A 27,797-nucleotide genomic window follows, 5' to 3' on the forward strand; every position below is an offset into this window, starting at 1 on the left:
AAACTGACCCAACTGGGTATTTGTAATCCACACCGTTGTTTTTCCAAAAGCTTTAAAATAGCAGCAAAACAGAATATTGTGGCACTGTAGTCGACACTGGTGTCGATGAAGGCGGCAGCTTCAGATCTTATGTACCGGTGAATACTCTGCAGCAGATCTTGGTGAGGAGATTCGACCGTGCCAAGTGCCCTGCGTACTGTGTCAGATGTTGACAGAGCGGCTGTGCCGGCCAGACAGCCAAACACGCGCCGCTGGACACTGACGCGGGCAGGGGCTAGTAACAAGTACCGGTCTCCTGCGCTCCAATGTAGACGCGGCAGCTGAGTGCTGCAGAGAGTTCAAATGGCTGCTGTCGTCTTCAGCCAAACGCCGCTGCTGCGCCTATGGATGATTACCAGGGACCGAGGTGGGGTAGATGTAATGAGATTCAGTAATTGAAGTTTACCTCCAGGTCCACTGGTTCAAGAGGCGGCAGCGGGGCTCCTATTCAAGACGCGTTTCGCCGCACTACGGCAGCTTTTTCAATTGAGGATGAGGAAGTACAGCTATGTGGGCTTGTTTTATACCTGGATATTGTACACAGGTGTGTGTGGTCAGGTGTCCAAGGCTATACAATTAGCAGCTTAATTTCAGTGTTTCCCTTTATGAATCAGCTGCAATAATCATTGCAGCTTTCCTGTTTGTCTATTTTCTGCACACATAGCGGTATATTGTTTTGTCACATGCTTGTATATATGTAAGCATAAAATAATACAGATATAATAAAAATAAAATGAAATAAAATAAAATAAAGTGAAATCAAAAAATAATAATAAAATAGAAAAATTAAAAATTAAATAATAAATGGGACATAGAAAAAAAGATAAATATAAATACAAATATATTTAGAGCAAAGCGACTTTTTACGCATATATTCTAGCAAATACAATTTGTTGATATATATAGATCTACCATATATGCAGAGATTTCAGAGGAGTGCTTTGCATTTCCTATTGCATTTTAATGTGTCCATAAAATAAGGACATTTGTTCATATTCAGATTCGAGAGCAGCCACACTGACAGATCAAACAAGCCTGTGTATAGTTAATACTATAAAAGAGAGGTATCCTACACGTAACAGTACAATAAGAGATGGAATAGTGGCGGCTAGCGGCAAGAGGTCGAACACCCCACACAGATAGAACACAAATAATGACACATAAATGCAAGCGAACAGCGAAGATTTCCCTATTGAAGTCGCGATGTATCGCTGAGGTATGCACTCAGCTTACATAGATATTTGAGCATAGGTGTACAGAAAAGGGAAATTAAATTAGATTAAATAATATATAAACATTCAGTGTGTCAAAATATATGATGTATACACATACATCTCCTTCGATATAATAAAATAAATACATACTTACAAATATAGATATTTGAGATACAGTATTTAATAGTAGTTTTAAATAAATATTAGAACATATGCGCCCCATATATAAGATAACTATATTGCCCAAGGTATTCAAATGCATCCGACATTAAATTAGATCACATAATATAATGAAACATTATACGTCGGTGGGGTATATTTTGGAGCACACACATGAGAGAGACAGTGGAGAGAGTCCGAAAATCATCAATTATTTCAATAGAACATTTTCAGTTATGTTCTCTTTGCATATTTGTATACAAGGAGTGAGAAGTTGTTTCTTCTTTAGTAAAGAGACCAATATGATAGTTTTATGTAGTTATTGAACAAATATTTGACATTTTTAATTGTTTTTTCACATTTTTTAGTGATTTTTAGCAGTTTTTAAGCGTTTTTGGCGATCTTTAGCATTTTATGAGGAAAGAAATACATTTTATTAATTTTTTATTAGATTTTTTATTTTTTATTTTTTATTGTTATTTGCTGTTTTATGAAATTTTTTTATAAGTTTTTTATTATATAGTATATTATATAGTATATAAACAGATTTATCAGAGGGTTTATAATAAGATTATCTAAATGAATTCCAAATCTATAGTCTCATTCATACCGTGGGGTTTAAGAGTCTGTAACTTCAGTATCCATGCCGCCTCCTGTCGACATAGAGTCCTGAAGCGATCTCCTCCACGGCTAGTATGAGCTTTATGTTCCAAACCTATCACTTTGAGACCCACAGGGTCCCCGCCATGATGTTCTGCAAAGTGGCGGGGTACACTGTGGTTCATAAGTTTTTTCACTATATTCCTCCTATGTTCTAAGACTCTCGTCTTGAGTGGGCGGATAGTACGTCCTACATAGTAGGTGTTACATGGACATATTAATAAATAAATTACGTAGTTAGTTGTGCAATTAATAAACGTCTCTATATTATAAATCTTTTCATGATTTGAAGCTGTAATTTTTTGAGTTTTGTTCATTACATGTTTACAGGTCATGCACTGGGCATGATTACACCTGAAGAAACCTGTTATTTTTGGTCCTACTATAGTACTTTGTATGGTCCCTGTTTTCTTCTCTATAGAGCCTTTAAAGAAACTTGGTGCTAAGATGTTTTTTAAGTTGCGTGCACGTTTAAATATAATAGTTGGTTCTTTTTCTAAAGTGGCGCTCAAAATCGGGTCAGTGCTGAGTAATTTATAATTTTTCTTTATTATATTGGAGATTTTATTAGCAGCTACATTGTATTTTGAAATGAAACATAAATTGTTTTTCCCTCCATCTTTGAATTTGTCCACCTTTTTAGTTCTACTGTTGGAGCCTTGTTCATTGCTATTAGCAATGATCTCTTTACGATTTAAGGTGCCAGCGTACTCCAGAGCCTCAGTGAGAACGGGTTGGGGATATTCACGTTTTTTAAATTCCTCCAAAAGACCGTTCATTTGTTCTGCAAATTTAGTGTCCGAGGTACAGTTGCGCCTTATCCTATGTATTTGGCTTTTTGGAACGTTGTTGAGCCAGCTTTTTTTGTGATTGCTGGTGTAGGGGATGAAGCTACAAACGTCAACCGGCTTTTTGTAGCCCGTGACTGCTAAGACTCCCTCTACCACCTCCACCGTGACATCGAGAAAACTCATATGTGTGGGGTGATGTGAGTGAGTGAAAGATAAACCATAAGTGTTGTTATTAAGGTGCATAACAAAATTGTTAACTGATTCAGTGCTACCGTGCCAAATAAAGAACAGGTCGTCGATATAGCGACCATAGAGGACCAGGTTCGCATCCCAGCCCCCCCTCCAAATATACTGATACATCTACCCCACCTCGGTCCCTGGTAATCATCCATAGGCGCAGCAGCGGCGTTTGGCTGAAGACGACAGCAGCCATTTGAACTCTCTGCAGCACTCAGCTGCCGCGTCTACATTGGAGCGCAGGAGACCGGTACTTGTTACTAGCCCCTGCCCGCGTCAGTGTCCAGCGGCGCGTGTTTGGCTGTCTGGCCGGCACAGCCGCTCTGTCAACATCTGACACAGTACGCAGGGCACTTGGCACGGTCGAATCTCCTCACCAAGATCTGCTGCAGAGTATTCACCGGTACATAAGATCTGAAGCTGCCGCCTTCATCGACACCAGTGTCGACTACAGTGCCACAATATTCTGTTTTGCTGCTATTTTAAAGCTTTTGGAAAAACAACGGTGTGGATTACAAATACCCAGTTGGGTCAGTTTACAGCTTTCCTTTATCTTCCTGGAGTGTTGGATAACTTACCTCCCAAACGAGACACAGTCACCTGGCTTCATATGCGCATATGAAAGGAAACCAAATGACCAGGACTTGGTAATTATCTACTGCACTCCAATCAATTGCTAATATTGCACATGCTTTTTAAGAATACTGTTTATATATATATATATTTCTGTATTTGCTTTTCTAAATTTATTTTTATTTTTATTTATTATTTTTTCATTTTTATTTTTATTTTTATTTTTATTTATTTTTCTATTTTTTATTTTATTTTCTCTATATATTTTTTATTTATATTTGTATTTTTATATTCTGTGTTTATTAATTTGAATAATGCAAATAATGGTTGTATGATATGTTTACTAAATAAATTGTATACTCGTGTGCAAGAGGCGCCTACTAGTATCTCTTTTTTGTAAACATATGATAATTCATGTCTGCGGCGCTCGTCACTCGCGGCTACCCACATGCTGTGCCATGCTGCTATTTAACAGAATGTCAGCCTGCCTGCCGCCCCTTAATTGGTGCCGCCCTGAGGCCGGTGCCTCACTGGCCTAGGCACAAATCCGGCCCTGCTCTAGGTATTATTTCCTGTAGGAACCAGCAGGGTCTATATAATGCTGTGTGCTGTGTAATGTTCTGAACCAGGGGAAGTTTCATACCCTCCGGGGCAATGAGTGAAATATACTGGACTACTGCACCATTAAGGGAGAGAGAACTTAAAATAAACATGATCTGCCCAAATTCTCTATTAACCCTCATGCCAGACATTCTGCCAGTCCCTTTTCTTTCACATACAGTACTGTACCTACTAACTGTACTGAATTTAGCGGGACAGCCATGATTTTCTGCCACTGTCTCACCTGCAGGCTGGGAGGGATGTTGGGAGTGCCACTCTCATAGTTGCCTACATTCTGCTTGCACCGTTGGGGGGCAGAGCTGGCCTGTCATTCACTAACTCCCTAATGCTGTTATTCGTGGGTCCACGGACATGGGTGGGGCGTAAAATATTTTAATTTCAGCTATTAACCCCACCCCCTGCCCACAGAATAGCAGTTCCCCATAAAAGCTCCTCATCTTGCTTGATTCAGTTGGACTCTGGTGGGATGTGGAAGAACCGTTAACCTCTGTGGGTGTGGGAACTGCCGGAAAAAAAAGTCTCTTCAAATTTACTGAACATTAGGCAAGTATGGTTGCCATCAATGGCAATAGTGCAACGGGTCATTCACAGTGGCTTACTTTGCAATGGATGACCAGTGATGTTTTGATTTTTACCTATCCATGGTCATCCATTTTTTTTGAATGCTTGGCATCTGGGCCAATTAAAACATGGGGGCGGAGCTATGCGCCGAGTCCCGACACCTTGGGGAAAAAAAATATTAGTTTATGCTTGACATCAATGGAGGGGAACCAACAGGAAAAGTTGGGATGTTTGCACTCATACTTGGCTATTAATGGCTCTGCATTGCTATTGTTGGAGCTCTGCAAATGACAGCCGGGGGTTAGAAAGGTGATGTACTGTAGTGTGTAATTATATACGTCTTGAAAATCTACCTCCAAAACCATAAATCTATGTGACACATTATTTTATAAATATGGAGCTGATTCTGAGTCGGATGCAGCAGAATTTGTATTTGCGTCTTTTGCAGCCACCTTCCAGTCACCGACTAGGCAGGGCTGCATTAAACAGGAAAGGTTGCCCCAGGTCCAGTCACCGACTAGGCAGGGCTGCATTAAACAGGAAAGGTTGCCCCAGGGCCCCACACACAGGTTTGAAATCACTGAACAACAGGTGCCAAGTGACGCCTTTTCCCGGAACACGCAGCATGCAGAGCGAGAGGGCCCTGAGCATTACATGACATCTGTAATGCCTAAGGGAGCTGAGAGCTGCAATGTGCACACTGGTGAGCAACCCTGTCCTGACCTCTGAGGAACATGCGGCCATTATCAGGAGCCAGCCAGGATTCACAGTTGAGTGCAGAACAGGAGGGAGGGGGGAGGGGGGGGGGGGGGCACTGTGTGGCATTATAGGTGGCTCTTTGTGGTATAATATGGGACACTGTGGCATATGGGTGACACTGTGGCATATGGAAGGACTGTTTCATACATAGGCAGAATAGGGGGCACTGTGTAACATAACAGGAACACTGGCATACATAGGGACTCTGCAGAATAGGGGGCACTGTGTAACATAACAGGAACACTGTAGCATGTGGGGAACACTGGCATATGGGTGACACTGTGGCATATGGGAGGACTGTGGCATTCATAGGGACTCTGCAGAATAGGGGGCACTGTGTAACATTACAGGGACACTGTGGAATACATAGGGACTCTGCAGCACAGGGAACACTTTGTAACATAACAGGAACACTAGCATGTGGGGAACACTGTGGCATATGGGTGACACTGTGGCATACATAGGGTCTCTGCAGCATAGGGAGCACTGTGAAACATAACAGGAACACTGGCATACATAGGGACTCTGCAGCATAGGGAGCACTGTGAAACATAACAGGAACACTGGCATACATAGGGACTCTGCAGCATAGGGAGCACTGTGAAACATAACAGGAACACTGTGGCATACATAGGGACTCTATATTGCAGTGTAAAAATAAGGCAGCCAGTATTTACCCTGCACAGAAACAAAATAACTCACCCAAATCTAATTCTTTCTGCACATTGTACATCTGCCCTCTGCAGTGCCCATCTAAGAAGGATTTTGTCAGAAAGAGTGAACTAGAATAAGGCCCTGTGTAACATGACAGGAACACTGGCCCTTATTCTGGTTCACTTGCAAAGGCAAATTCCTTCTCAAATGGACAAAACCATGTGCACTGCAGGTGGGGCAGATGTAAGGTGTGCAGAGAGAACTAGATTTGGGTGGGGTTTTACTTCAAAGTGAGATCATTATTGCAGTGTAAAAATAAAGCAGTCAGTATTTACCCTGCACAGAAACAAAATAACTCACCCAAATCTAATTCTCTCTGCACACGTTACATCTGCCCCACCTGCAGTGCACATGGTTTTGTCCATTTGAGAATGTGTTTGCCTTTGCGAGTGAATCAGAATAAGGGCCAGTGTGTGTGGCTGTAAGACGTTGTATATTTTGTATCTTATGTTTTATGATGCTCTATCTCTGAGTGTGGATGGGTTGGTCGACAGTCATTAGGTCGACACCGTTGGGTCGACATACTGGAAGGTCAACAGGTGTCTAGGTTGACATGGGGCAAGGTCAACAGGATGTTAGGTCGACACAAGCATTATGTCAACATCGTCTAGGTCGACAGTCAAAAGGTCAACATGGGGTTTTCACTGTTTTTTGAGACGACATGTGCCGACAGGCGGTATATCTAAAAAATGCTCAATTTCCAGGATTGGCATCCCTAAAAAAAAAAGAAACTCTCCCCCTCCCCCCCAACCGACCGCTGTGTACATTTACTTACGTAGTCGGTGCAGCGGCCAGTGCGACAGGGGAGCGGGACAGGCACTGCAGCTGGTGAGCGGGGTAGGGAGTGCAGGGGTGCCGCACTGAGCGGCCAGGCCAGCGTCAGCGGGGCAGGTGGTGAGTTAGTGTGCCCTGCACAGCATGACCTTTAACATCACGTCACACTGTGCAGAGGCGCGTGCCATGTCGGGAACAGCCGGGTAGCGTATCAGCGTGTGCTCAGATGCTGCCTGGCATTACACTGCACATGCGCAGTCTAATCCCGAAATTCCGGGACTGGAGACTCCCTAGTTTGGAGGTATGTACAGTATGCAGTTATTGGAGGGAAAATGGGTTGAGGTTAAGGGCCGCATTTATCAAATAATATTTGTGGCTAAATTTCGGGGGTTAACTGCAAATATTAAGTATCCCCTAATGTATCACAGGGGACCGCAGCAGGAATCTCCGATCCCTGCTGCGATCCCCCCCTGCAGCGCCACCGGCCGCATCCCCCATAGGTTTCTATGGGGGATGCGAAGCTGCCCGATGTATCAACATCGGGCAGCCCTGCTTAGCACCACTGGGCAATCGCCATTCTGATATGGCGATAGCCCATTATAGCCTATGGCTACACATCGCACTGCCCGAGCGGCAGTGTGGTCAGCAGGGTCGCGGGTGGGTCAGCGCATAACCGCGCATGCGCAGACCCCCCACCATCCGGCTCCGGGCATCGCAGGGATGGGCTCTTTTCGGAGCCCTGTCCCTGCCCCCTGGCTGGTAATACTGTACATTGGGATGAAATGATCACATTTTACAATGCGATCCTGGGCGGTAATATTCCGCCCAGATAGCATTATAAATGCGATCAATGGTAAATGGGGCCCTAAATGAGGGAACAGAAGGATCAGTCCAGACAACTGGCATGTATACAATCTTTAAGGATTGTGCCGAATAATGAGCAGTTTTACCTAATCAGTTACCTGAATGAGGCTGCGTCCACATGCTCTGGTGCACCCCGACTTATCCAAGCTGTCACTGGCAGACGTCCTCTCCTGCGCATGTGCTGGGAGCCATTAGCCTAGCTGTTAGTGCATCACACAAGGCAGCAAATCATTCTGTATATAACCTGCAACTATAGGAAACATGGTAGATGTCCCAAAGCTGACTACGACAGTTGTATACACATTGAAATGAAAATAAATGTGAAGTTCTGAGCTTTTAGACATAGTATATGGTCCAGTCATTAATGCTTCAAAATGAAAATGTCAAATCAAGTATATTAACACTAAGCACTTACTCATTTCTTCACTAACACTATGGGGGACATTTACTAAAAATGAAGAATACCTCAGATGCCGGGTGCGACTGCATACGACCGGCATCGTCCGTATTCTCAGGAATATACAATTCGTAAATAGGGCTGGTTTACTAACCTTTACGGATTCATATTTGCCTGATGGCGTTGGTGGCCGTATGCTGCTATATTCGTATTTGGTGGCCGTATAGACAGCCGCTAAATGCAAATACGATTCGGCAGCCACACGATTCAGTCAGATCCGTGCTGGCTGCAGTGTAAAAAAATAGAATAAAAAAAATCTAGAAAAAAACGGTGTGGAGTCCCAACTATTGCAACAGCAATCTGATATTTTTTTCTTTTTTGAGATGCATGAGCTCCGCAGGCTGTATCACACGGCAGCTTCTCCTTGTGTTTCACTGAGCCGGGCTGATTTTACAGCAGGGGGAGCTGCTGTGTGCAGCTCCTCTCAGGAAGTAACCATGGGGCTTTGATAGAGCTGGCCGGGTGATACTCCACTGACTGCAGTCTGCCAGGGGTGCTGGAGGTGGCTGTGATGCTGGTGGAGTCAGCAGTCTGCAAGTGTATGTACGATTCCAATTTAAATGCCTAGGGATTCGGGGGAGGGCTTGTTTCTTGGTTTTAAATGATGGTGCCTATGGTTTATATGTATTTATTTCAAAGAGGTGTGTGGATGACAGTGTGTCTGTGTGTGACATGTGTGCTATATACTGTAGCTGTGTCTGTGTTATGGCATACTGTACACCAGTGGTATCAAACTCATGGCCCTCCAGCTGTTATGGAACTACATATCCCAGCATGCCCTGCCACAGTTTTAGCAATCTATTATATAAAATCTGTGGCAGGGCATGCTGGGACATGTAGTTCAACAACAGCTGGAGGGCCATGAGTTTGACACCACTGCTGTACATCATGGTTGCCTACCTGACCCTCTCCATGAGGGAGAAAATGCTCTGTTCCTGGACTTCCCTGGTAATGTATGATTGCCATCACCTGTGGTGAGCTCGGTAATTGATAAGAAAGGTGTTTCCTCACAGGTGATGGCAATCATACATTACCAGGGAAGTCCAGGTCCCTGAAGGAGAGGGTTAGGTAGGCAATATTAAGAGGGAAGTCCAGGAGCAGAGCATGGTGTACCGAATGCAATGGGTCATGTCGGAGGGTATGGAATCGTGTACAATCAAATAAGGAAACCCAGGGCCGGTGCAAGGCACCGGACCGCCCCAGGCGAGTCGGGGTGGGGGTGCCCCGGTGCCGGGGGGAGGGAGGGGGGGTGGTACCTATGGAAAAAACTTGCTGCCCCGGTGTCCCTGCCGTAGGGGTACCTGCGGTGCCGTCATGTGTATAAAGCTGGCTGCGGCCGGCGGGGTCCCTGTAGTGAATAGCAAATAACTAGCGCTTCCCGCGCCGCCGCGCGCATAGTGCTAGTTATTTTCTATTCACTACAGGGACCCCGCCGGCCGCAGCCAGCTTTATACACATGACGCCGCCGCAGGTACCCCTACGGCACAGACACCCCTGACCGCCCAAGCACTGCAGGGACGCCGGGGCAGCAAGTTTTTTACACAGTTCGCTGGGGGTGAGGGGCGAACTGCCGCCCTCCAGGTGCCGGCGCCCTAGGCAAATGCCTAGAGCTGCCTAGTGGTGGCGCCGGCCCTGAGGAAACCCATTATGTATTACCTGTCTAAGCACTGCCATAATACATCTACCCCAATGTCTCACAACCAGAGTCGGCTCCAAAGGTGTGGATGCAGCGCAGTCCCGGAAATTGAAATAAGGGAGTTATACCAACTATCAGTGAGTCAGTCTGGAATGGCAGTTGGTGACAGTTGGTTCAGCTCTTCTATTTGAATTCCGAACTGTGCTGCAGTGCCTCCCTCCCCTCCCTGGAGCCACCACTTCTCACAACTGTCAATTGTTGCATGTTACTGCAACTGGCCACTATATTATGGATTTTTCTAACCTGCATCTATTGGACCTTGAGGATGAGCAGGAAAGATCTCCCAGATGGTCAGAAGAAAGTATGTTACTACAGGTTGAGTATCCCTTATCCAAAATGCTCGGGACCAGGAGAATTTTGGATAACGGATTATTCCGTATTTCGGAATATTTTAATATTTCAATGATGTATTTTGAAGTATCTTGCATTTATGCTGTATAAACACATAATATACACACAAATATATTTTATTACCACATAAAATACACACAAATATATTTTATTTGTTCAAAAAACAAGGTTTCAAAACGTGAAACAAAATGTGTGTACTATCTCAGCACTGAATTTGAATGCCAAGCAATCATTGTCTTGCACATATATAGTGCCAGTTACATATCATGTCCCCAGTGATGCTGTTACAGATGTCCCCAGTGAGTTTTTAGCAAAAAAAAAATTTTTTTTCACTTTCTGGAATGTCTGGTTTTCGGAATAATTCGGATAACGGATATTCGGATACGGGATACTCGACCTGTATAAGGAGAATAGTAAGAAAGGGAAAAAGTTCCTGCTCAAGCACACTTGCCCAATTTTAATTTCTCCTCTCCGGGAGAACTCTACAGGGGATGCACTATGGGGCTTACCCTCCAGAAAACCAGGTCCTCTTCCCAGCATGGGGGGACGGGCTTGGTGACATCAGCCTCGTTCCTCGTCTCCTCTCTGGGCTTCTCCCGAAGAGGAGGAAACAAAGTAGGTAAGTATGCTATTGGGTGGATCGAGGTATATATTCGCTTACCAAAAAATTGTGCTCGTGCTGCCCTGGCTGTACTGTGTCTCAGCATATATCATAGAAAAAATATTTTGGAATCTTTTTTTATTAAAATTGTGTTAATAACTGGTAAATAGATGTTCTTGGTCTAGTTCATTCATGAACAAATTGCCGGCTGTTCATGCAGTTTTTGACCGTTCTTCTTTCCTAGTGTCTTGTGCAGAATACTTATTGTCACATACAACCGTTCCTTCCCTAAAGTGTGGCGCAGCCTTGATGCAAGCCTACATGCAGAGATCGCTGGTTTTCATGTTTTTTTCTAGATTTCCTTAGGAGGAATATAAACCAGGATGGGTGCACAGCTTATAAGAAGACACATTAAGAAAGTGCAGCTCTGGAATGACAAATAATGTACAAGGGCCAATGACATCGGGAGGGAGTTGTGCTGTCAGCTGTGGGCCTGGTGACACCTACTGTACTGGGGGAAGAGGGGGGGGATCTGTAAAGTACCGAAATATAGTTGTAGCCTAACCCTAACGGGTTGGATCGACAGCTTGAAGGTCAACATGCATTGGCGCTGCGCTCGCCATGCTTCGGGCACGGTTCCTCGATACGCTTGGCACATTATTTTATTCTCCAACCACATCCTAGTGGATGGTAGGGCATGAAATACCACCTGTCAGCTCATGTCGGCTCAAAATAATGCGAAAAAACCCATGTCGACCTTTTGACTGTCAACCTAGCCCATGTCGACCTAATGCATGTGTCGACCTTCAGTGTTTGACCCAATGCATGTCGACCTTCCCCTTGTCATATCCCAACCCTGACTACAGCCTTGCTAATTGCAGCCGGTATCTGAACTCCTCATAGATTGACTCTAGGTCGACAGTCATAAGTTCGACCACTATTGATTGACAGTCCAAAGGTCTACAGGGTCCAAAGATCAACAATGAAAAGATCGACAGGGTCCAAAGGTCGACAATGACCAGGTCGACAGGGTCAAAAGGTCGACATGGAAAAGGTTGACATGCATTTTTTTTTACAAAATGTCAAGCCGACATGTGCCGACAGGCGGTATTTCATATCCTATCATCCACTACGGCGTGGAGGGTGAATTTAATAGTGTGCCGAAGGCAGCGAGCCCGAAGCAACAAAGACCCCAAAAAAACCTGAAAATGCATGTCGACCTTTTGGATATCGACCTTTTTGCCCTGTCAACCTTTGGACCCTGTCGACCTTTTCACTGTCCTTATTAGTGGTCGACCATATGACACTGTAGATCTAATATACCATAACCATTGCAGCCTAATCCTAACCCGAATTACTACACTAATGCTGCCAATGAGATACTGCCCAATCAGAGGGCCGCCCAGTGTTTAAAAAAAAAAAAAATCATTCTGCCGCAGCGCTGACCCCCACCACCGGCTAGCACTACTTCTAGCGCTACTCTACTCCACTGCCCCCTGCCCGCCTTCTTCCAGCACCCATTAGGCCATCGGGTGCTGAAAGGGGGCAAGTTTTGCACCATGAGATGCGATCGGATTTGATGGCCATCGCACTTCGTTGTCGCATTGAGTCCGATCGCATAAGTCTATGTGTGGGATGCAGTCAAAATCACGACGGTCAAAATACCGCCAAGGACAAAATCCCGACATGGACAAAATCCCGACATGTGCCGACAGGCGGTATTTCATGCCCTACATCCACTAGGGCGTGGTGGGAGAATAAAATAGTGTGCCGAGCGCAGCGAGGCACCGTGCCCGAAGCATAGCAAAGCGAGCGATGCGAGGGGCTGCGGTTCACTTCCAACTGTGTCCATGTCGACTGTGTCGACATTCGGGTAAAAAAAACAGTGAAAAAACCCATGTCGACCTCGCACCTGTCGACCGAAAGGCATGTAGACTGTTTCACCTGTACATTCGGGATTTTGACCCTGTCGGGATTTTGACCGTCGGGATTTCATACCGAATCCCTATGGGTAGCATTAAACTAACTCTTATTACATCGTAGCACTAAAGGCCCATACACACTGGGCGATTTTGAGCTGAAAGCAGCTCATTTTAACCATCTCAGCTGCTATCGGCTTGAAAGCCGCCCAGTATGTATGGCTCCTGCGCCATCACTTTCCGCCGCTCATTTGCTGGCTTTACCAGCATATGAGCAATTGGGTGAATGGCTTTCCATAGTGTTCTGCTATGGAAAGCCATCCACCTGGAGAAAAATCGATTGGATGGGCAAAAATCGCTCAGTGTGTGTGCACTGAGCGATTTTCAGCCCAGCGATTTCCCCCCCCCCCCATTATCGCTCTCTGCCGGTGCACCGGCCACTGTACAGGGGGGGGGGGTTTGCCAGTGATTGCGGCGTTCTGGTGCTCACCCGCCCCCCGTACAGGGGGGTGTCGGTTGACTTAGTAATTCCAGGGGTAGGGAGGGGGATCGGGTGATGCAGCGGCGGCTGCCTGGTCGCTGCGGAGGGGGGGGGGGGGAGTTGCGGCCGCCGCCGGTACCACACACCTCCATGGGGGGGGGGGGACCTGCTGCAAACTGGCGCCCTCCAGTGGCGCTCTGCATACACGCTGGGCAAAAACGCCCAGTGTGTATGCACCTTAACTGTAATTGCAGCCTAGCACTAACCCTAAAATGATGTATGAACCTTAGAATGCATACCGCTGTGGTGTGCCCATATCTCAGTAGTGTATCTGTATACAGTATCTTCTCCTTCACAAGAAATAAGAACATCACATCCATTCCTGTGGTTTCTTACACCGCATGACACGTGTCTTACACCGCATGGCACCTAGTTCATTGGAAAAACAAATCACTTGATACAGTAACATAACTTATGGTATGCCATCGCGGCGCGGTCACAAGTGATAGGATTTAGACACTAATGTATTGACACGCACGGCAAATAAGAAAGGCAATCCATTTTCTTAATAAATATAAATAAACCCTCAGTGACTAGTGGGGAGATCTGTTTTTAGTAATTCCGGCTTACTGTACACCAAATAGCAGATGAATGGCCAGATGCACTAAGCTTCAAAAGTGATAAAAACGGAGAGTGATAAACAACCAATCAGCTCCTGCCTGACATCTTTCAAACCATGGGTGTAACTAGAGCTTTGTGGGGCCCATAGCAAAAATCTGTACTATGTATTAGCAGAGGCGCCCAATTAGCATACGTATGGCACCGTAGCTGAGTGAACATATTGCCAGCAATTGGCGTGTGCACCGGCGATATATATTGCAAGGTGCGCACACCCGTTTTTAGCCCCCTAATGGTAGCTCCGACCACAGACTTCCCCTGCCTCTTCTCCCGGCAGTGTGTCATTTTCATCTCTGGTCGCTGATGAAAACAGGACACTAAGCAATATATTGCCAGCGATCATATTGCCCAGTGTGTACACAGCTTACCTGTGACAGGGAAGGTGGCTCCTCTCAGTTCTGGGCCCCATAGCAGCTGCACCTATAGTCCGCTGACTACAGGACTGGTACAAATGCAATCTAATAACGGTGAAGCATAAACTGGGAGCGTATGATTCCATGACGAAGCCAGTCACATATTGGCGTACTGCTCTGCATATGGGTAGAATATGCTGCTTACACCCTTTGTCAGAGCAATTGGCAAACACGAGAGAAAAGACTGCCAACAACACAGGGTACAGTAGGTGCCAGAGCCCTGGTTGCCAGTAAAAATGTCATCTCTGGTTCATGGGAGAAATCCTGGGTTTTCAATGCTGGGGATGCAGAGCGACATACAATTAGGCCTGGTATATTATTATTGGAGGCGGCAATTTCATTTCTGTACCCCCTGCACCGGGTACATTCATTAGCACACATTGGGCGGTAGTCAATGAGCCTGATTCGCCATGTTTTTATGGCGATTTTGTGCTGTTTGGCGAATTTCTGACTAAAACGGTGAATCACCCTATTCAATGACCACATGGCGAATACATTTCAAGGTTTTTTTCGCCATGATTCACCGAGTAGCAATCGCTATCTTTTTATGGTGAAGTGGAATGTGAACTTTTAAAATAAAGTGTTTTGTTTTTTACAATTGGTGTCCAAAAATCTGGAATTTTATTCTGAGCAGGGGCATGCTATTTTTATTCATGTGCTGTAAGCACATGAATATATATTTAATTTTAAAAAATCCTGCTTAGGATTTGCTGCACATTCGCCACTGGTCGCCGCGTTCCGGAGCCTCGCCGGCTCCGGTATTCAACGAGTCAGGGGCTCGCTGCCCCTGACCGGCGAATATGAGCTCCTGCGGCGAACACCGCAGGGAGCCTGAGGACGGTGGCAGGCAGGGAGATGGAAGTCTCCCTGCCTGCCCCACAACGTTTGTGGGGGGGAGGTGGGCTCCCCGGGTGCCAGGCAGCACAGGCTGCCCCCCGGGGGTGCCAGCAGGGGACCGGGCGTATTCACTACACCCGATCATAAATATGTAATGATCGGGTGAAGTGAATATATGAATATCTAATGAGTGGCTCGGCTCCGGCCCGGTGCTGGCTGGTCTGTGAATATATATATATATATATATATTTTTTTTTTTAATTAAATATATATTCATGTGCTTACAGCACATGAATAAAAATAGCATGCCCCTCCTCAGAATAAAATTCCTGATTTTTTTACACCAATTGTAAAAAACAAAACACTTTATTTTAAAAGTTCACCTTCCACTTCACCATGAAAAGATAGCGATTGCTACTCGGTGAATCATGGCGAAAAAAACCTTGAAATGTATTCACCATCTGGTCATTGAATAGGGTGATTCACCGTTTTAGTCAAAAATTCGCCTTACAGCACAAAATCGCCATAAAAACCTGGCGACTCAGCCTCATTGAATACCGCCCTATGTCGCAAGCGATATATCATCAGGTGCATCATTTCAGGCGACGTCGCCAATTGACCACTGGCATCCTCATATATGGCCCGATTCAGGTTGGCCTGATAAGCTTCGAACATCGCAGCTTACCGAACGAATGAGACGCCGCCTGTCCGAAGACCCGCCCATCCACCACCGCCGATTCATCTCTGTAACATGCAATGATACTTCTGCCTTCGCAAATAGAAGTCAGTGAAAACTGACTTTTTCTTGCGTGTGCCTGGACGAAGATGGGGCGGGTGGCCGGCGTAACCCCCCTGCAGCGAAGCACCGGTGGTGGCGCTTTGGTGCATCTGAAAATGCATTTTCAGTTTAGTACATCCCGCTCTGTAGTTGCGTCGCTCAGCTTTGTACTACGTACTGTAAGGGATGGCTGTTGGTGCTTTATGTGTATTTGGAAGTGTGTACTGTATATAGCTCGCTGTCCAGTATACGGTACTGCAGACGCTTTGTGGTACCATTAAACTTAAAGAAAATTATAATCATGATCCAAGATCCAGCTGTTCTACCTGCGTAACCGGCATTCTCCTGTTTCTACAACACTTGTTTTATACTGTACATATCTTTTGTACGTCCATCTAAAAGGGTAATTTGTTGCCCAGTTTGCCAACAGCATGAATTAATGTAAAACCCATTATCGGGATCTGCTTCTTTACATGTAAATATAGAGGGGAGGCTGTCTGTAATACCGAGCATGCGGCCTCTGGATAAGACATATAATAATTCCCACTTAGCTTCTCACTCCCCCCCGATAATTGTCAGGGATGATTATACCTTTTTGCATAACTCGGGATGACTCCCCCTGATCTCACCATGTACGCCTGGTATTAGCTGTTTTTTATGAAATTGTTATGGCGACGGCGGCTTCTATGCAGTGCGTGTCTCTCTCCTGCCTCTTACTTTCTCATTGTATCTCGATATATATTAGGTACAAACATTGCCCAGGTCAATAGTGGCATACAGACAACAAGAGGGCTTTATAGAAATTGTGTGACTCATGAGAAATGAGTAATCCATACAATAGTCTAAAGGTCCGTACACACTGGGTGATTTTGCACAGCGATGATGGGGAAATTCGCTGGGCTGAAAATCGCTCAGTGCATACACTATTTTTACCTTTTTCAACAATTTTCCTGGGGGTGGATGATTTTCCATAGCAGGGCACTTTGGAAAACCGTCTGACCCAATGGCGGCCTCCAACGCTGCCCTGTACACACTGGGTGACTTTTGCATTGAAAGCAGCTCAAATGACAAAACTGAACTGCTTTCAGCTCAAAATCACCCAGTGTGTGTGTGGGCCTTAAGCCATTCACATGCATAATGTCAGGTTAATATCATATGTGTCATGTGTGCTTATGGGACTGCCGACCTAGGTACCCATGCAATTGCTGGGAGACAATATTGTCTCTGGTGCTGGTGTCTGTTTTATAACTGTTGATCTCATTTATGTCTGATGGATGACATTTGTCTCTTTCATTGTATGTGTATGCTCCATCTTATGAATGTCGGAGTAACTGGTGTCTGATGCCTGCACTGTCGGCCTTTTGTGTGTCTGGTTGTCAATGTTGTCCGTGTTTTAGTTGTCTATAGATAGTATAAGGTGTGCCCAAATGAATAGGAGCCTTTTGCTGTAGCACTTTTTATCTAATCTTTATCTAACTCTCTCTGCACAAGTTACATCTGCCCCACCAGCAGTGCACATGGTTTTGTCCATCTGAGAAGGAATTTGCCTTTGTGAGTGAACCAGAATAAGGACATTTATCATGTCAACATTAATTAATTGTCAACATAATTAGAATGTTGGCAAAATGTTTCTAGTGTTCCAGAACTTACATGGTTCGGTGGATCTACCGGCTCCCACGGAGTCTACCAGGTCCGCCAGCCAGCTGATAGTGACGTCCGGATGACAGTGCTGTGCTTCTAGCGGTATCGCTAACCCCTAACCATCACCCTAGTTCGGGACTCTCATGCCCTTTCCAGAATATTGATGATTGTGTCGACATTCTGCATACTTTATGTAGACACATTCAAAATCAACATTTCAACAATGTTGACATTTTTTTACTCTCAAAATAACGTCTTCCATCCTATTGGTTTTCATCATGCACTTCCCTTGTTTCCGTTATGTTCCCATTTATAAGGGTACATTTACTAAGATGGGAGTAGTATTGAAGACAGTATAGTAGTCCCCATAGTTTGAGACATTGAACCTCATTGGGTCATTGAGGGGTACGGTCTGTTATGTTGACATCCAAACTGTCGACATGGACATTATTTATACATGGGGAGTCAACTTGCCCAGTGACAGCATGGTACTAATGTCGGTATGTTGACAGTCTACTGTAAGGGCCCTAACCCTTACAGCAACCTCACCATTTTCATTGTGATTTTCTGCTGCTTTTGACACTGGACCTTGAAGGGTAAATAATGAAAAAATATGTGCAGGTTCCAATTGGGCCTCCTCCTCTCCAGCACATGCACTGGTCTGTGGGAATATGGTGCCCCTGCCACGTTCCTGAGGACACCTCTGCACTGAGGCCATTTTCCCAATGATTTTTGTGCTGTGCAGCCGATGCTGTGCCAACATAGAGGGGAGTATCGTTAAATGGGTGCAGGGTGTGTGGGCCCCCTAGACCCAGGTGCACCGGACACCTTGCACCCATTAAATATACACCAGTGACAGTAGGTATGACTGGCCCAATGGATTCAACTCGCTAACGATGCGGTAAGGTTAATGTAACATCTTCATCCTCACGTCCCTGTAGTTGTCTGGATCCAGAAAGAAAGCATTTTACAGAGTATGTTGTAAATGTCATCTTCCAGCGTTGCAGTGATGGACAATGGTGTAAGCACAGATGTATTCTCCGCGGCAGACTGTGTGTATTCATATTTATCCAGCAGAGCAGCTGTGACATTGTGCTGCCATCTGAATAGGAGAGGAGCTGATCCTGTTTAGCACCTGGTGTTCTATGAATATTTGTGCTCCGTGTTCCGAGTTCCGTCTGTATAAACAGCATCACGAGGCGCTAACAATCACATGCTTCGTGGCTTTGTTATCCTTATTTTTCTTCCTATTCCCGCCACCTGTTGGTTCTGTTGGTGGGAACTTAGTACAACAAATGGAAAGTGGACATTTTGGCGCAGGGAGACACCGCCACAACCACTTACCTAAACACGGGGGCATTCCGTGAGCTTCCCGAAACTTCAGGGCAACTATGGTGCCATTCTTCTTGGCTTTAAACATAGCCACCCGGGAGAAGGGTTTGCGCTGCACCAGTTGGGAGTCGACATGTTCATATGTCAGCATTTACACCCCAAAAACATGAAAACTTACGGTGACCTTTTCCTGTGTCGACCTTTTCCATTTTGGCCTTTTGGTCAACCTTGTTCATATCAACCTTTTGGTGCCAACCTATTGTCTCTCGAACGAGACACTGTCTATCCAATGATCCATTCCTAAAGAGAGATCCCTCTGCCTCTTGCGGGCCTCTGTGTGCATACTTGCCCTCAGCTCCCGCATGCCCCATATACTACTGCAACTACAACGTGGGGACAAGTAGCAGCCGATTCTCAGTCTAGGCTAACTTTTATTTCCGATAGAGATGGCCGAAAAGGGGGCGGACGCTGATGTCATGTGATGTCAGCTGTCTGCCCAGGCATCGACCCACCTGCGTTGCCAGGGGAATGCCCAGCAATTTCATGCGGACACCCATAAAACACTGGGTGTTTCCTTGCTGCCGGCACCTGCAAATGCCATGTGCATTTGCAGACCCGCAAAATCGGAAACGGAGCCCTGACCAATAGGGTCTGAACCCAAAGTTTGTGCAGGTGTTGTTATGTGCAGAGTTATATAATCACAATGCGGAGATTATGGAAAGCTCAGTTACATAACTGACATCAAAATTGAAATCTAAAATACAGTGTAAAAATAAAGTTCTCTTACATTTGTGGGCTACATGCGAACGCAAGCAGTATTTACCTTGCACAGAAAAAAAAAAGTATTTATTTTTAATTAACGAGTTTGGTACCTTCGGCGGCTGAATGTGAATAGTAGACCTTCATTGTAAGTCAGATGATTTTTCTTTTTTGAGATTCAGAAAAGTGTAGAAAACATGAAAATGAGACTAAAAATGGAGTAAGGTCAATGAGGAAGAGCGTGTTACAGCAGATGTCAAGTCACAAAGGTAAGAACCCTAGAACAGTAATTACTTAGGGCATGGAGAAGAATAGCGGAGACTAAAAAACCTAGTTGGTCAAGATCTGTTCCCAGAGCGTTGTCTATTGTGCTGATTAGGGGCCTGATTCAGACCCCATTGCAGAAGTGGGTAAAATTTATCCTGTGATACTTTCATGGAACATCGCAGTGATGACAGAAGAAGAAGAAGTGTCCATAGACACATAAGCTATCCAATTACTGGACAAGATATATCTGTGACCATTAATGCTACAAACAGTGACATAACTTGTGGTCGGTGAGCCCAGGTGCAAAAATTAATTTGGGCCCCCCCTCCTCCACCCCAACCCAAGTTTCCAATATGCAACATGGCAGTGAGTGACAGGGAGAGGCAGGGGTAATTAGAGTGGTACAGGGAAAAACAGTAGGTGACAGGAAAAGAGTGACAGGGGCAGCAGTGGGCCCCTTAGTCCTCAGGGGCCCCGGTGAAAATTGTGGTTACAGTTGTGGTTCTAATTGTCCGCATATTTCATGATTGGCAGCCACCAGCACTGGTTTTGTCTGACACTCTGCCCATACAGTATGTTATTTGGGTACTTGTTTCCTAGCACGGCCACAATCGCGGGCATCGGGTGTCATTTTTAGTGGTATACGACGCGACCGACGCGATGCCCCCGATTTTCCCATTGAAATGCATTGAAAAAAGTCAAAATCGCGTCGGTCGCGTCGTATGCGGCTAAAAAAGGCTTAAATGGTCCAGACGCGATGCCCACGATTTCCCCATAGGAAACAATGTTAAATGGCTCAATGTACCCGCGATGCCCCCGATTTTCCCATTGAAAACAGTGAAAATCGTGTCGGTCGCGTCGTATGCGGCTAAAAAAGGCTTAAATGGTGCAGACGCGATGCCCACGCATTTCCCCATAGGAAACAATGTTAAATGGCTCAATGTACCCGCGATGCCCCCGATTTCTCATAGGGAACAATGTTAAATACCTCAATTTCACCAAATCATCATAGGGAACAATGGTAAATGGGCCAGAAAGCCCCCAAAACACCCCAGAACAGTGAAACGTCCCCCCAAAAGTAGTTTACGCCACCCCACGATCAACGCGAACCCGAAGCGTGGCGAGCGCAGCGGTACGCGTCCTCCGACCTTTTCATACCCCCACTATCCACGTCGGCGTGGAATTGAGAATAGAATAGTGTGGCGAGCGCAGCGAGCCACCGAGCCCGAAGCGTGGCGAGCGGACGCGGATACCTTCACAGGTAAACGCGTCCCTTCGCGGGCTTCACAGGTATCCGCGTCCCCTCGCGGGGCTCGCTGCGCTCGCCACGCTTCGGGCTCGGTGGCTCGCTGCGCTCGCCACACTATTCTATTCTCAACTCCACGCCGACGTGGATAGTGGGGGTATGAAAAGGTCGGAGGACGCGTACCGCCGCCCCTCGCGGGCTCGCTGCGCTCGCCACGCTTCGGGTTCGCGTTGATCGTGGGGTGGCGTAAAATACTTTTGGGGGGACATTTCACTGTTATGGGGTGTTTTGGGGGGTTTATGGCCCATTTAACATTGTTCCCTATGATGATTTGGGTAAATTGACCCATTTAACATTGTTTCCTATGGGAAATCGGGGGCATCGCGGCTAAATTGAGGCATTTAACATTGTTCCCTATGGGGAAATCGCGGGCATCGCGTCGCGACCATCGCACCCGATTTTTTAGTGCTTGCGATGGCCGCGATGCCCCCGATTTTTCCTCACGATGCCCACGATCATGATCGTTGTGGCCGTGCTAGGAAACAAGTACCGTTATTTGTCTTCGGCCTGGACCACCAACTCAAGGCACCACTGCAAGTGTCTCGCGGCACCCCAGGGTTCCAAGGCACATAGGGGGTTATTTTGGTTCACTCTTTCTGACAGATTCCTTCTTAGATGAACAAAACCATGTGCACTGCAGGTGGGGCAGATGTAACATGAGCAGAGAGCATTAGATTTGGGTGGGGTTTTACTTCAAATTGAGATTTATATTGCAGTGCAAAAATAAAGCAGTCAGTATTTTCCCTGCACAGAAACAAAATAACTTGCCCAAATCTAATGCTCTCTGCACATGTTACATCTGCCCCACCTGCAGTGCACATGGTTTTGTCCATCTAAGAAAGAATTTGTCAGAAAGAGTGAACCAAAATAACCCCCATAGTCTAGGAACCACTGTTATCATGTGTTCTTCTGTCTGTAGTCCAGTACCAGATGGATGCTGAATTTAGATAAAAGGATGATGGTTTAGATACTATTTTCAAAATGTATAGGCCTGAAGAGATGCATACTGTATGAGTTGTTTGCAGATTCACGGAGGGAATGGTGGTGCACACCATACATCAAAGAGTGGAGTGTGATGACTCAATGCATTTCACCCAAACCTCTATATTGTGACAGGGAAATGCAATGGCTGTGCAGGAAGACATTTGAAAGAGATGTATTAAGTCTTGGAGATAAAGCAACCAATTAGCTTCTAATTGTCTTTTTAATTTCCTATGCCAGATAAATGACAGTAAAGCCCGGTACACAGTAAACGATATGCTGTCCAGTCAGAAGGATTGGTCCTGGATATGGCACAGTGTGTGAACGCGATATGCAGCTCAGTGAGCAGGTAAAGCCAGCCCCACACCGCCCTGCCCGAGTAATATAACGCCAATGTGCACGGCTGTGAATGCGTGCACATGAGGGGAAAACCACTCTGAATCACTCACCATTAAATGGTTTTTCCCTCCGTTTGCAGTGGGAATAAGTCTAGATGACGTCTGCAGCCTCCCTCCCTCCCAACGGCCAGGGAACGCCTAGTTTGTCTGGGGCACTGCCAAAAAAAATCAGCTTTATCGCCCCCAAACTCCTGCTTGGTGTCAATCACCCTGCGCGCAGCCAGCAAAGGCTAGCCATCACTTGCTGCTTTTGTATGGACGGTTCACACAAGCGCACAGCGTACCGTGCACATCCACAGTCACCTGATAATCGCTCATGTATGAAAATGAAGGACAAAACAGCAATCGTTCTATCCTTCATTAACATCGCTCAATGTGTACCCAGGTTTCCAATAAGTCAGCCCGTCGGACCAACGTTTCGCCTGGGTACACATTGCTTCAGTAAGAAGGCTGCCATGGGCGCCTTCTCCACTTTTTCCTCTCTCTCAGGGCCGTATTTATCAAACAATATTTTTGGATAAGTCCCCAAAAACACCCGTTTTCGGGGGGGTTAAGTATCTCTCGAATGTATCAGGAGGATCCCTCCGGCCGCATTCCCTATAGATTTCTGTATCAACATTGGGCAGCAGGGCATCGCATCCCTGGGCTATCGCCATTCTGAGATGGCGGTAGCCCATTGTAACCTATGGCTCTACCAAATGCACTGCTTCCGGGGCAGTGTGGTCGGCACGGGGTCAGCGCTAACCGCACATGTGCTGTGCCGGGCCCCGGGGGGGTCTGCGCATCGCAGGGACGGGATCCTTTCGGAGCCCTGACGCTGCGAGCGGGGGATGATACATCCGCCGTTAGGATCACATTTTACAATGCGATCCTGGGTCGTAATATTCCTCCCTGCTCGCATTATAAATGCGATCATTGATAAATGGGCCCCTAAGGCTTGATACAACACCCCCTACATTTAAAACAACCAATTCTAGAAGGACATACCACATATCTCATATATTCCCATTTCCCATGGTGCAGTACCTTTGAGCATTAATGTAGAAGATAAAGAAATGGCTGTCTGTCTGTGAAGTAATCTTGTTTAGTTTGGTTGGAGATCAGACCGTATTGTGCAGCTTTAGCATCGTCTGCTCCACAGCCTCTTCCACAGTTTAAAAATCGTTCTGTGCTACCTGGTGTTAACTCTTTTCAGTCAGGAGCTCGGACACACAGGGAGAAATTTATTTCAACCAATCAGAATCAATTTCTGTGTTTAGCACCTTCTACAAGATAATAGATGGTAACTGACTGAAATTAAATTTAGACAGCGCCTTTGTGGATTTTACACTTGTTTGTAAAAATCTGATTGGTTGCCCACAGCAACAATTAATCTGAAATATAACTCCCATCTTAGTAAATTTCCCCAACTGTGCTCCAGTCAAACATACTCCCAACTTTGGGTTACCGATAAGCACCAATCTGCGTGCCTTACTAAATTAGGGGGCTTGGTCATTGGGCGTGGCCTATGACAGTTGATGGCTAACCTTGATACTCAAGCTGTTGTTGAACTACACATCCCAGCATCCCCTGCATCAGTTTTACTATTTGGCCATGATAAAACTGATGCAGGGCATGCTCGGATGTGTAGTTCAGCAACAGCTTGAGTGTCAAGGTTAGCCATCGCTGGCCTACGATCATGGCACCTCATGCCAGGCCACATCCCCATTTTTGCCGCTGTGGGGGCGTGTCCCCTTTTCATCTCTCCCAGTCAGTAGATGCTGTGCGCTGCGGATGCTTTTTACTTTATTGACAGAAACCTGTCGCTTGCAGGTGTAGCCCCAGTCTTGTAATAGTAAGTACACCGCTGGGTGGGTCTCTCCCAGGTTTAGGGCTAGATGCACTAAACTTCAAAAGTGATAAAATGGAGAGTGATAAACAGCCAGCCAATCAGCTCCTGTCTGACATTTTTAAAACACAGTCTGTGACATGGCAGGTAGGAGCTGATTGGCTGGCTGTTTATCACTCTCCATTTTATCACTTTTGAGGCTAAAGGCCCGTACACTCTGGGCGACTTTGAGCTGAAAGTCGCTCAAAACAGCAGGTTTGAGCGGCTTTCAGCTCAAAGCCGCCCAGTGTGCATGCCCAGGCGATGAGTGGTGAGCGTTGCTGTGCGCTCCCGCATCATCACCAGGAAAGCCGTTCATCTGCTGGTTATACCAGCAGATGAGCGGCATTCATGGCCGGCTTTGCATAGCTCTGCGCTCCGCTATGCAACGCCGTCCCCCCCCCCCCCCCGGCGCCGGGCAGGGGGGAAAGCCGCTCAATGTGTATGCACTGAGCAGCTTTCCCCAACATCATCGCTGTCCATTCACGCTGGGCATAGTATGGACCTTTAGTGCATCTGGCACTTAGTCTGAAAATGCAGTAGAATGCTCACAACAGACTTGTTTTATGAGACTCAAACACACACACAATTCCTAATGCCCTCTGCTAGTCACCATTTTACTCAGCTGGCTCATGACGGACGCAGCGGTCCCATGGCCTAAAAACGTTATTGTTCTTTTTCAAGGACAGCCCCAATAGCTGCAGTTGTTGAAACGGTCAGTGCCACTGGCCGCTCACACATTTACCTGCACATTGGCGCATCTTAAATAAAGGAAAACTGACAATGACAGGGCACACATACTGCCCCTGTCATTGTGGTAAGTTCCCATTTATTATTTCACGGAGGAAGCAGTAACTACTGTATGACCATTCATACATCTCACTTAGTATACTGTAATAGCATATTGTTGTTGGTAGGAAATCAGAGAGACTTTAACAGGTGACACTGACTAGGTGTGCTGAATGTAAAGGGCAGTTTCCTGGCCTATCACAGGAGCCTGGCAGCAAAGGTGTAATTTTGGGTGTGTGAGTGGGGCCATCACATAAAGTGTAGGCCTCTGGGGGAGAGTACCGTTCCTGCCCTATGGTACCTGTATCTGGCTTGCAAGGTGGTAGAGAGTACCGTTCCTGCCATATGGTACCTGTATCTCAGAGGCGGAACTACCATTGGTGCAGCAGGTGCTTTGCACCGGGGCCCCTGAAGACTAAGGGGCCCACTTCTGCCACCCACTTCTATGTGGCATATTGTGAACTTGATTTGGAGTGGAAGAGGAGGGCCCAAAAATGTAGTTTTGCACCTGGGCCAACCACTCGTAAGTTCCGACTCTGCTGTATCTGGCTTGCAAGGTGACGCAGACTTGCACACTGCAGTCTGTACAACCTCCTGAGGATGCTCTGGGCAGGCCCCCGCCCCCTTAGAATGATGTCATGCACTTAGGGGGCGTGGCAAGCACAGGGCAACATAAAGTTGTGTTTTTAATAAATAATGAAATAGATGTCATAAACTAAGCTGTAGGTTCAGCTAGTCTGCCCTATTTCAGGTGTATTATATTTTTATTTAGTTAATGGGGTTATGTTTTTTGCTGTTATTTTAATGTCTTCACAGTATGAGTTTTGAATAAATTCCATGCATTCCTGAATTCTTTTACTGCACTACTGGGAGACTAATCCTTTCATTTATCACCCTCTCTGTCACACAGTTCTTCCCTACGTCACCACCCAGCCAGCCTCTCTCCAATTTCCAAGAAACATCTTAAGAATCCGTTAATAACTATAAGGGATAGCAATGGTAGTAACTGTCCAACACAGACCCTGCGTTATGACATCACTAACCAGATGGGAAGCTGCAGAGCACAGCACTCTAGAGATGAGAGTGCTACTCAAAGCAATGGGACAGTGATAAGATCAGATCTTGTACAGTGCAGTGCTAATAAACTGCACAAATACATCAGTCATGGCGTATAGTGAGTGCCAGATGACAGGCAGATGATCATTGTATTTCTACTAGACGTATGGTAGTGCCCCTACATCAGGCTGTTGCTGAACAGTCAGGTAGAGGTCTTTGTGGGGATAAGATCATCTGTACACTGCTCGCTAATCTCTCTAGACTCCAATGCTGCTTTCTGGGTACCACGCAATGTATACTGTGCATAGCACTCACCATGACAATTTATATCAATTGATTCTGTTCTGCTTGCAATAAGTTCTGTACAGTTTCTGTTTTGCCTGTTGACGTTCCTTACACAATCTGACCAACATTGAGTCATGCGTATTAAGCAGTTCATCATGTATCGGGAGATTTGCTCTAATCCTTCTTCCCATTAGCATTGTGCAGGAGAAAGTCCATTCTGTAAAGGTGCACTGTGGTAAATTAAAAGACTTTTGTAAATATATTCTCTACCTTTCTCAGCTTTTTTCATGAGACTCTTTACAGTTTTCACTGAACTTTCCACCAACCCATTGGACCGTGGATAGTGGGTACTTGACGTAGTATGGACAAAGTCCCACTCATCAACAAATTGTCTAAATTCACCACTGGAAAACTGAGGACCATTGTCAGTGAGCACTTCCATAGGAACACCATGCTTGAAAAAAAATACTTCATGCAATTGGTTATGGTTTTACCAGTAGTATGTAGCGCCTCAGGGTAGTTAGAGTAATAATAAGTCACAACAATGTATGTTTTCCCATTATAAACAAATCTATGCCAACTTTCTGGCATGGTCTCTCTGGCACTGCATGAGAACTTGACTTGTTGCTTCGATCTATATATGTAAGACATAATTCACATGTAGCTGTTGTCCATGCTACTGTATATCTTGGTTCATTCTTGGCCAATACATAACCTCACGCGCTCTCCGCTTACATTTTACTTCTCCTAAGTGGCCTTCATGTATCTCGCGAAGCATTGTTTTTCTTAGTCGTGCAGGTATGACAAACCTAGTGCCTTTGTAAATAATACCATCAACAACTGTAAGGTCACTGCGGTACATCCAATAATCATGAATAGACAAAGGACACACTTTTTGTTTTTCTGCTGGACATTCTTTCAGAATGATGTCTTTTAACA

The 27,797-nt window shown here is 45.8% G+C and overlaps 1 protein-coding gene across 4 annotated transcripts in view; it reads left to right on the top strand.

Moving 5' to 3' along the window:
* The window catches only part of PDE4A (phosphodiesterase 4A), a 584,907-nt gene that overhangs the window by 53,120 nt on the left and 503,990 nt on the right, over positions 1–27,797 (top strand). The window lies entirely within an intron of this gene.

Source organism: Crinia signifera, chromosome 4 (assembly GCF_055691185.1).
Source record: "Crinia signifera chromosome 4, ASM5569118v1, whole genome shotgun sequence".
Taxonomy (NCBI): Eukaryota; Metazoa; Chordata; class Amphibia; order Anura; family Myobatrachidae; genus Crinia; species Crinia signifera.